This window comes from Pseudophryne corroboree, chromosome 9, assembly GCF_028390025.1.
Source record: "Pseudophryne corroboree isolate aPseCor3 chromosome 9, aPseCor3.hap2, whole genome shotgun sequence".
Classification (NCBI taxonomy): Eukaryota; Metazoa; Chordata; class Amphibia; order Anura; family Myobatrachidae; genus Pseudophryne; species Pseudophryne corroboree.
In genome coordinates, this window is record NC_086452.1 from 104051827 (window position 1) to 104061930 (window position 10104).

Here is a 10104-nt window from a genome sequence, read left to right on the forward strand (position 1 = left end):
GACCCCCAAATTCTATGATTTAAGCTGTTTTTGAGGGTTTTTTGTAAAAAAAACACCCGAATCCGACAAAAAATTTTTAGGGCGGTTTTGCCAAAACGCGTCCGAATCCAAAACACGGCCGCGGAACCGAATCCAAAACCAAAACACAAAACCAGAAAAATTTCCGGTGCACATCACTAATATATATATATATATATATATATATAAAATGAACAAAAGCTGCGGCACTCACGGTCTTAGAAAAAATAATTGTATTGAAAGATTACATAGCGCACCTGCGCTATGTAATCTTTCAATACAATTATTTTTTCTAAGACCCTGAGTGCCGCAGCTTTTGTTCATTTTATTCAACATTCATTCTGAGGGCACCGGGGCATGTAAGTAACGGAGGGAGTGCCAGGCTTCAGGACATTGTATATATATATATATACACTGTATATATGTATTTTCATATACCCAGTGGCACCGAGTTTGGTGGGGTGGGAAATAATTATCATACGACCCTCGCATTTACTCTTACCTATCACTGGCAGAAGCCCCTTGCTGAAGTAGGCCCAGTGAGTCTCCTCTGCCCTGAGGGGGAGCAGTCGCACGCCCCCTCACTGGATCTGACCCCGGCTGGTGGGCATATGGCACACCCTTGTGCATAAAAAAATAATTTATGAGGTTATTTCTTTGAAGGAAGGGAGAGAAAGAAGGCTCTTGTGTGGGCGCACTCTTGAAAGGAAAGGAAAATTCCTATGACATATAGGAAGAATACTTAAAACATAACTTTTAATGTTTGTAATAAAAATACCCATATAAATGATCCATATCAAAGAAAAAATGTGATGATTAGAATTAATAAAATGTTCTGGTCTGTTTAATCACACTTGGTAATTGGAATGGTTGTAGACATTGATTGGTCTTACCCCCAATTCCCCTGACCAGCACAGAATATCTGTGTTAATAGAACCAGGGAGTGATCATAAGAGTTATTAAATAAGTAAGACCCACTTGGGCTACTTGATTCAAAATTGGTTAGTCTCCTGCATTCAAATGAGCTGGACTTTCTGACGTAAGCCACAAAAATTAGTATTAAGCCTCAAAAAGAAAAGGAAAAGGGGGGAAAAGGAGAATTAGTGGTGATGCTGCTGTTGGTATTGCAAACACATGTGGAGGGAAATGGTCCCAACTCTACAACACCGGGTATTCGCAGGAAGTCTCCTCTCCTGGTACTGACCCGGCCCAACGCTGTTTGGCTTCCAAGATCAGACGAGATCGGGCATTGGCAGCGTGGTATGATAGTAGAGAATTTTTTGGATTGCACCAATGAGAGTGCACCTATGTAGGAAACAGAAGAAAGAGGAAAAAAAGGGGAGACAGAAAGAAAGAACGAGAAAAGAAGAAATGAAAATAGTATAGAGGAGAAAAGAGATGAATCAGTGTAGCGTAATAGATGGATCTGCTTTCTGCGTTAGACACAGCTCAACAATTCCCACTTGGGTGGTATTGTGTTCCGTGAATCGCAGATGAGAGTCCATGAAGCAATAGTGAAGTATGAGCAAGAGATATGAAAGATATGCTGGGTTGAACTGTCAAAAAATTAAGCATTAATTTAGAAAATCACATTGGTATTTAACGTGCATATTTAGGATAAAGTTTAGAAGTTCAAAGAGTATGCTGAGGCTCACGATGAGTAAGATAATTATCAGACAAAATACTGGCCTCTGCTTGAAAAAAGTATTTCTTAGTAGTATGAATACTTTAACAGATATTGATTTTGGAAAAATAAGGGAAGAAGAAAAGGGATGAAAAGACAATTTGGGCTGTATTTATTAGACAGTGGTGCTGTAGCAAAGGGCTATGTGTGTGCTGCATAAGTCCAAATGAAATGGAATAACATGCAACAGATAAATATAAAGCGCATCAAGAGTTGCGGTCTGTGCAGAATATCCACAGAACGGCAGTGGAACTCTGATAGGAATACACAGATCTAAACATTTGCTGTATAATCAAGCATATTAATAGATGCTCTCAATGTGTTGTTGTCTGTGCACACTATATACAGAGCAGAGTACCAATAGGTCCAATCGGATGTGATGGAAGCTTAATGCCCATCAAAAGGTTGCCGTCTGTGCCAAGTATGCATAGGACAGCGGCAGGCTTGTAGTCAATAGCACTATCTGCCAAAAAATATATCTACGTATGCTACATGGCTGTTAGCATGCTGTCTAATGAAACATAAGTAGTAAATACGAAAAGGTGTGTTGCTGTCTGTGCAGGATGTGCACAGAACAGCTGTAGGCTTACGGTCACCAAAATTGGAGAAAGAAGGCAGGTTAGGGCAGTGTCATGTGCCCAGGCAGGAGCTGAGAAATCACTCCGTGTGTGGTCCCCCTCTCGGAAAACGCGTTTCGCCCTGACGGGCTTGTTCACTTCCGGGTTTAGGAGGGAGTGTGCAGCGTGGGGTTTTATAGCAGCTGATGGGTGTGTACTAACCATTAATTGGAGGATATCATGAGCGCTAGGCTGAGGATAGCAGCCGCCGCTGTGGAGCGTCTGTCCGTTGTTATGGAGACGATACGTGACGTGCATTGGGGGGCGGGGCTTGTGCGATCACGGGAGGCCATTGGGTGACTGTCCGTGTGTGCACATATGATGGCCCTGAAGTATCGCGAGATCGCGGGCGCCATCTTTGTGGATGGCAATTGCCTAATGTGAGAGCAAATAGGTCCTTGGCGCCATCTTAATTAATGGCAAGACAGCGGCGCTAGGAAAGGAAGACTGATTACAACATAGATAAAATATAGAATTAAAGAAACATTATAATAAGTAGGACCCTGGGTGGGAAGACAGGTAGGAGAAAATTAAAGTGGCATCAATGAAGGTAGAATAAAATAAATTAAATATGAAAAAGTAAAAAATTATATTAATAAGGGATGAAAATAAAAAATAAATGGAAAATAAAATATAAATAAAAATGGAATCATTATAAAAAACAAATGATAACAGTACCTTGGGGATTAAAACAGAATGGCCGATCAGCTGTGCCAAATTTTTATATTGATACGCAAGAAAAAGATGTGAGCGTAAATGGGGTACATAATTTAAGGGTATTGGAGGATTGAAATAGTGTTGATGAAAAGGTAGGAGGTGAGGGGAGGGGGAAAGAGGGAAAAGATAACTGGTAAACACCAAAAGGTGAATGGGACAAAAGTGTGCCAGTGAGGTGGAATAGATAACTAGGGAACGGTGTAGCTATGGAGTATGGGAGGAGAAAGGGAGGTTGGTGAAGGGAAGGGGAGTGCAAACGGGTAGAAGTGACCACCCATTGAAGGCCTGTGAATGGAGTGTGGGTAAGGGGATAGGCGGGTGGGGGGGAGGGGTGGAGAAAGGGGAGGGAAGGGGAGAGTAATAGAGGAAAAAAAGGAATGAAAAAATGGGGGGGGAAAGAGAAGGGAATTTGGCAGTTAAAGGAGTGTTAATTATAAAGAAGTGGTGAGAATTGGAATAAATTCTGTTAGTGGAAGGATTATTCACAAGAACACTGCATAATTGATGTTTTCATTCAGGCCATAAGGCCTGAGACTGTTGAGCCGAAAGATCCATTCACTTTCCTTCTTGTATAGTTCCTTGGTAATATCCCCACCTCGTATGCCCAATTGGACACGATCTAGACCGAAGGCTTTAAATTCTTTGATGGATCCCTTGTGGTGATGGTGAAAATGCCTGGTAACAGAAGTAAGTTGTTTCATTCGTGCAAGGTCTTTCGCTGCATCGCGTATATTCCCCAAGTGTTCCAAAACTCTTTCTTTGAGTTTTCGTGTGGTCATGCCGACATATTTTAGATTACATCCGCAGGTTATACAGTAAATAACTGCTTGTGTATCACAGTTAAAATAGTGTTGTAATTTCACTGTTTGGCCATATCTGTCCTTAATCGTATTGATTTTCAGAATCTGAGGGCATGATTTACATTTACCACAGGGAAAAGAGCCTGTGACCGAGGGTTTCTTCAGTGTAGTTGTTGTGAAGTGGCTCTGAACTAGCTGATCTTTAATGTTTTTGGATCTCCGCCAGCTCATCTGTAGGGGTGAATTCAGAAAAGGGGATAAATCAGGATCCAGCTGTAATATGGAGAGGTGTCTTGTTACCGCATTCTTGAGCATTCTCCACTCAGGGCAGAACGTTCCTATGAATCTAATAACATCTTCCTGTTCGGGGACCTCTTTCTTCTTCTTGAAAATCAGACTCTCTCTCTTTACCATTGCTGTGGCTGAATATGCGCGTTTGAGTGATCGTCTGCTATAACCCCTAGTCAGGAGGCGATTAGTGAGTTCTCTGCTCTTGTTTTTGAAGGTGTGTTCTTCTGAGCAGTTACGCCGTAGCCTAAGATACTCTCCTTTGGGGATGTTTTCCACCGTAGGGGGAAAATGAGAGCTGGTCTGGAAGAGGAGACTGTTGGTTGCAGTCTCCTTCCGATATAGCTCAGTTTCAAGAAAACCTGTAGTGGATTTATAGATATTCAGGTCCAGGAATGGAACTTTTTCTGCACTGATGGTGTAGGTCAGATTGATGTTGAGGTCATTGGTATTAAGGATGGTAATAAAATCCATCAGAAGGTCCCTATCTCCGTCCCAGATGATAAAGATATCGTCGATGTATCTTAGCCATAATATCACATGAATGGTGTATTTCTCATTGATGGTTTTAAAGACATAAAAGTGTTCCCACCATCCCAAAAACAAGTTTGCATACGTCGGTGCACAGGCTGCGCCCATTGCTGTACCTCTCACTTGTAAGAAAAATTTTTCTTGAAAGACAAAGTAATTCTTAGAGAGGACAAAGTCGAGTAATCTCAAAAGAAAATTTGAAAAATCTTTCTCGCCTCCTTGATCCAGATAATATTTGACAGCTCTAAGGCCTTGATGATGGTTAATGCTAGTGTAGAGTGCCTCTACATCTAGAGTCACCAGAAGAAAATTGGTTTCAAAATGTATGTCATGGATCTTGCGTAGTAGATCAGATGTGTCTTGTAGATAGGAAGGCAAAGAAAGAACAAAGTCTCGAAGATCAGGTCCAAAAATCTACTAGGTTGTTCCAGAAGTCCGCCGTTGCCAGACATAATAGGTCTCCCTGGTGGGTTAAGGGCATTTTTATGTATCTTCGGCAGAAGATAAAATGTAGGTGTTTTTGGGTTCAGGACTGTGAGATATTGTGATTCCTGCTTGGTGATTGTACATTGAGCTACGGCTTCCTGTATTAATCACACTTGGTAATTGGAATGGTTGTAGACATTGATTGGTCTTACCCCCAATTCCCCTGACCAGCACAGAATATCTGTGTTAATAGAACCAGGGAGTGATCATAAGAGTTATTAAATAAGTAAGACCCACTTGGGCTACTTGATTCAAAATTGGTTAGTCTCCTGCATTCAAATGAGCTGGACTTTCTGACGTAAGCCACAAAAATTAGTATTAAGCCTCAAAAAGAAAAGGAAAAGGGGGGAAAAGGAGAATTAGTGGTGATGCTGCTGTTGGTATTGCAAACACATGTGGAGGGAAATGGTCCCAACTCTACAACACCGGGTATTCGCAGGAAGTCTCCTCTCCTGGTACTGACCCGGCCCAACGCTGTTTGGCTTCCAAGATCAGACGAGATCGGGCATTGGCAGCGTGGTATGATAGTAGAGAATTTTTTGGATTGCACCAATGAGAGTGCACCTATGTAGGAAACAGAAGAAAGAGGAAAAAAAGGGGAGACAGAAAGAAAGAACGAGAAAAAGAAAAAGAAAATATGGATGAAGCATCCATTCAAAGACCCAAGTGCAGACCCAAATCCTCTTTTTTCCCTCCTGACAATAACTGTCCAGAGATCAAGGTCTTCTTGAATAGAGTGTCTAAAGAATTTGACGACATCTATATACAAACCAAAAATGGACTTCAGCAATTTCCTAATAATCTCAAATTCAAGGAGAGAAAAGCACTCCAGGAATTGGGCACATGGCGTGACATCATTATAAAACCTTCGGATAAAGGTGGCAACATTGTCCTTTGGCCCCAAGAAATGTACATCACTGAAGCTCATAGACAGCTACATAATCCAGCATGCTATCAAAAACTTCTCAGCAATCCCACCGCCAGATTCTTGACCGCCTACAATAACCTAATACAGGAAGCCGTAGCTCAATGTACAATCACCAAGCAGGAATCACAATATCTCACAGTCCTGAACCCAAAAACACCTACATTTTATCTTCTGCCGAAGATACATAAAAATGCCCTTAACCCACCAGGGAGACCTATTATGTCTGGCAACGGCGGACTTCTGGAACAACCTAGTAGATTTTTGGACCTGCATCTTCGAGACTTTGTTCTTTCTTTGCCTTCCTATCTACAAGACACATCTGATCTACTACGCAAGATCCATGACATACATTTTGAAACCAATTTTCTTCTGGTGACTCTAGATGTAGAGGCACTCTACACTAGCATTAACCATCATCAAGGCCTTAGAGCTGTCAAATATTATCTGGATCAAGGAGGCGAGAAAGATTTTTCAAATTTTCTTTTGAGATTACTCGACTTTGTCCTCTCTAAGAATTACTTTGTCTTTCAAGAAAAAATTTTCTTACAAGTGAGAGGTACAGCAATGGGCGCAGCCTGTGCACCGACGTATGCAAACTTGTTTTTGGGATGGTGGGAACACTTTTATGTCTTTAAAACCATCAATGAGAAATACACCATTCATGTGATATTATGGCTAAGATACATCGACGATATCTTTATCATCTGGGACGGAGATAGGGACCTTCTGATGGATTTTATTACCATCCTTAATACCAATGACCTCAACATCAATCTGACCTACACCATCAGTGCAGAAAAAGTTCCATTCCTGGACCTGAATATCTATAAATCCACTACAGGTTTTCTTGAAACTGAGCTATATCGGAAGGAGACTGCAACCAACAGTCTCCTCTTCCAGACCAGCTCTCATTTTCCCCCTACGGTGGAAAACATCCCCAAAGGAGAGTATCTTAGGCTACGGCGTAACTGCTCAGAAGAACACACCTTCAAAAACAAGAGCAGAGAACTCACTAATCGCCTCCTGACTAGGGGTTATAGCAGACGATCACTCAAACACGCATATTCAGCCACAGCAATGGTAAAGAGAGAGAGTCTGATTTTCAAGAAGAAGAAAGAGGTCCCCGAACAGGAAGATGTTATTAGATTCATAGGAACGTTCTGCCCTGAGTGGAGAATGCTCAAGAATGCGGTAACAAGACACCTCTCCATATTACAGCTGGATCCTGATTTATCCCCTTTTCTGAATTCACTCCTACAGATGAGCTGGCGGAGATCCAAAAACATTAAAGATCAGCTAGTTCAGAGCCACTTCACAACAACTACACTGAAGAAACCCTCGGTCACAGGCTCTTTTCCCTGTGGTAAATGTAAATCATGCCCTCAGATTCTGAAAATCAATACGATTAAGGACAGATATGGCCAAACAGTGAAATTACAACACTATTTTAACTGTGATACACAAGCAGTTATTTACTGTATAACCTGCGGATGTAATCTAAAATATGTCGGCATGACCACACGAAAACTCAAAGAAAGAGTTTTGGAACACTTGGGCAATATACGCAATGCAGCGAAAGACCTTGCACGAATGAAACAACTTACTTCTGTTGCCAGGCATTTTCACCATCACCACAAGGGATCCATCAAAGAATTTAAAGCCTTCGGTCTAGATCGTGTCCAATTGGGCATACGAGGTGGGGATATTACCAAGGAACTATACAAGAAGGAAAGTGAATGGATCTTTCGGCTCAACAGTCTCAGGCCTTATGGCCTGAATGAAAACATCAATTATGCAGTGTTCTTGTGAATAATCCTTCCACTAACAGAATTTATTCCAATTCTCACCACTTCTTTATAATTAACACTCCTTTAACTGCCAAATTCTCTTCTCTTTCCCCCCCATTTTTTCATTCCTTTTTTTCCTCTATTACTCTCCCCTTCCCTCCCCTTTCTCCACCCCTCCCCCCCACCCGCCTATCCCCTTACCCACACTCCATTCACAGGCCTTCAATGGGTGGTCACTTCTACCCGTTTGCACTCCCCTTCCCTTCACCAACCTCCCTTTCTCCTCCCATACTCCATAGCTACACCGTTCCCTAGTTATCTATTCCACCTCACTGGCACACTTTTGTCCCATTCACCTTTTGGTGTTTACCAGTTATCTTTTCCCTCTTTCCCCCTCCCCTCACCTCCTACCCTTTTCATCAACACTATTTCAATCCTCCAATACCCTTAAATTATGTACCCCATTTACGCTCACATCTTTTTCTTGCGTATCAATATAAAAATTTGGCACAGCTGATCGGCCATTCTGTTTTAATCCCCAAGGTACTGTTATCATTTGTTTTTTATAATCATTCCATTTTTATTTATATTTTATTTTCCATTTATTTTTTATTTTTATCCCTTATTAATATAATTTTTTACTTTTTCATATTTAATTTATTTTATTCTACCTTCATTGATGCCACTTTAATTTTCTCCTACCTGTCTTCCCACCCAGGGTCCTACTTATTATAATGTTTCTTTAATTCTATATTTTATCTATGTTGTAATCAGTCTTCCTTTCCTAGCGCCGCTGTCTTGCCATTAATTAAGATGGCGCCAAGGACCTATTTGCTCTCACATTAGGCAATTGCCATCCACAAAGATGGCGCCCGCGATCTCGCGATACTTCAGGGCCATCATATGTGCACACACGGACAGTCACCCAATGGCCTCCCGTGATCGCACAAGCCCCGCCCCCCAATGCACGTCACGTATCGTCTCCATAACAACGGACAGACGCTCCACAGCGGCGGCTGCTATCCTCAGCCTAGCGCTCATGATATCCTCCAATTAATGGTTAGTACACACCCATCAGCTGCTATAAAACCCCACGCTGCACACTCCCTCCTAAACCCGGAAGTGAACAAGCCCGTCAGGGCGAAACGCGTTTTCCGAGAGGGGGACCACACACGGAGTGATTTCTCAGCTCCTGCCTGGGCACATGACACTGCCCTAACCTGCCTTCTTTCTCCAATTTTGGTGACCGTAAGCCTACAGCTGTTCTGTGCACATCCTGCACAGACAGCAACACACCTTTTCGTATTTACTACTTATGTTTCATTAGACAGCATGCTAACAGCCATGTAGCATACGTAGATATATTTTTTGGCAGATAGTGCTATTGACTACAAGCCTGCCGCTATCCTATGCATACTTGGCACAGACGGCAACCTTTTGATGGGCATTAAGCTTCCATCACATCCGATTGGACCTATTGGTACTCTGCTCTGTATATAGTGTGCACAGACAACAACACATTAAGAGCATCTATTAATATGCTTGATTATACAGCAAATGTTTAGATCTGTGTATTCCTATCAGAGTTCCACTGCCGTTCTGTGGATATTCTGCACAGACCGCAACTCTTGATGCGCTTTATATTTATCTTTTGCATGTTATTCCATGTCATTTGGACTTATGCAGCACACACATAGCCCTTTGCTACAGCACCACTGTCTAATAAATACAGCCCAAATTGTCTTTTCATCCCTTTTCTTCTTCCCTTATTTTTCCAAAATCAATATCTGTTAAAGTATTCATACTACTAAGAAATACTTTTTTCAAGCAGAGGCCAGTATTTTGTCTGATAATTATCTTACTCATCGTGAGCCTCAGCATACTCTTTGAACTTCTAAACTTTATCCTAAATATGCACGTTAAATACCAATGTGATTTTCTAAATTAATGCTTAATTTTTTGACAGTTCAACCCAGCATATCTTTCATATCTCTTGCTCATACTTCACTATTGCTTCATGGACTCTCATCTGCGATTCACGGAACACAATACCACCCAAGTGGGAATTGTTGAGCTGTGTCTAACGCAGAAAGCAGATCCATCTATTACGCTACACTGATTCATCTCTTTTCTCCTCTATACTATTTTCATTTCTTCTTTTCTCGTTCTTTCTTTCTGTCTCCCCTTTTTTTCCTCTTTCTTCTGTTTCCTACATAGGTGCACTCTCATTGGTGCAATCCAAAAAATT

General features: G+C 41.6%; 2 pseudogenes; both read right to left on the minus strand.

Annotated features, from left to right (window-relative positions):
• Positions 1-1173: 1173 nt before the first annotated feature.
• On the minus strand, positions 1174-1292 carry LOC134962121 (5S ribosomal RNA; annotated as a pseudogene).
• A 4263-nt stretch (positions 1293-5555) lies between these two features.
• On the minus strand, positions 5556-5674 carry LOC134962122 (5S ribosomal RNA; annotated as a pseudogene).
• Between the last annotated feature and the right edge of the window lie 4430 nt (positions 5675-10104).